Source organism: Odocoileus virginianus, chromosome 26 (assembly GCF_023699985.2).
Source record: "Odocoileus virginianus isolate 20LAN1187 ecotype Illinois chromosome 26, Ovbor_1.2, whole genome shotgun sequence".
Classification (NCBI taxonomy): domain Eukaryota; kingdom Metazoa; phylum Chordata; class Mammalia; order Artiodactyla; family Cervidae; genus Odocoileus; species Odocoileus virginianus.
Genome location: NC_069699.1, coordinates 46,511,842 through 46,513,251, shown reverse-complemented (window position 1 = coordinate 46,513,251; position 1,410 = coordinate 46,511,842). Strand labels below are relative to the sequence as shown.

The 1,410-nt window shown below is 50.6% G+C and overlaps 1 non-coding gene across 1 annotated transcript; it reads right to left on the bottom strand.

Moving 5' to 3' along the window:
- Nucleotides 1-393: 393 nt before the first annotated feature.
- On the bottom strand, nt 394-465 carry TRNAE-UUC (transfer RNA glutamic acid (anticodon UUC)). The gene has a single exon. It is a non-coding gene; the product is annotated as a tRNA-Glu (tRNA).
- Between the last annotated feature and the right edge of the window lie 945 nt (nt 466-1,410).

Below are 1,410 nucleotides of genomic sequence, written 5' to 3'. Positions count from 1 at the left end.
ACTTTCTTATTCACAGCAGCCAGAAAGAACTTTATTTTTAAAAATAATTTTATTTGTTGTCTGTGCTGGGTCTTCCTTGCTGCATGGGCTTTCTCTAGGTGCAGTGTGCCAGCTTCTCAGTGAGGTGGCTTCTCTTGTTGTAGAGCACAGGCTCAGTAGTCGTGGCTCATGGGCTTAGTTGTCCTGCGGCATGTGGGATCTTCCTGGACCGAGAATCAAACCTGTGTCCCTGCATTGGCAGGCAGATTCTTTACCACTGAGCCACCAGGGAAGACCCCCATGGGGAACTTTAAAATAGCAGATCATGTCACCTATTCTCAAAAATCCTCCAGTTGTTTTTTGGGTTTTTTTGTTTGTTTGATTTTTAGGCTTGCACTGCTTGTGGGATCTTAGTTCCCTGACCAGGAATTGAACCTGGGCCCCAGCAGTGAAAGTACTACGTCCTAACCACTGGACAACCAGGGAATTCCCTAAAAACCTCCTATTGTTTCCATCACATTTGGAATGAAATTTGGACGTCTTCCTGCCCTGTGGCTCTGATACCCTGACCTGTCCTTACTCTCTGCTGGCACTAGCCCACAGCTGGGCCTATGGTGGCCCAGAGCATCTCAGAAGTTTTTCCCCAACAGCCTGTCGCCATCCCCAAACAGGCTTATTCCTCTAACTTTGTCTAGGTGGCTTCAGTAGCAGCATTTGCTCTCTGCAGTTCTGCAGAGCAATGTCCCATGCTCTCAGGGCCCAGTGACTAGCATCTCTCCCAGGACGGGTCCTGTTCTCTTCCCCCGCTACTGCTGGTCACCATCTACAAGAAGCGCCTAAAAAAAAAAAAAACCAAAACCAAAAAAAAAAAAAAAAGCGCCTGAGCCTTGGTGGCTCGGCTTTGGAGGCACCTCATGGGCTGCTTGCTGTTGCATCACCTTCATTAGGGCTGTTTTTGATCCTTCATTAAATTAAATTCCAGGAAGTGGTGCTAATGAAGGCCCTAACGAGTCGCAGGAGAAGCTTCCAGCTCCAGCCTTTGGACAGCACTGACAGGGAAGGCAAGGCAACAAGGTGAGCAGAGGAGTGGCTCCTGGGGATAAGGCTGATTATCATTTCCCAGGCCCTCTTAAGGATCCTGGGTTTCCCAGGGGAGGTGGCCTTTAGAGGCCGCGTAGGTGGCAGACACGGGCAAGTTGGACAAGAGCTCTTCAAGGACATGGAGGGGGTCTCAACTCAGTCCTGGACCCAGAGCCTTGAAGGCTCCCTGAATCCCCTGGACAGTTCTCCCCCAGCTCTTCAAGGACATGGAGGGGGTCTCAACTCAGTCCTGGACCCAGAGCCTTGAAGGCTCCCTGGATCCCCTGGACAGTTCTCCCCCAGTCATATCAGCAGCACCCTGTGAGTGCCAAGATAAGTCGGATTTTCAGG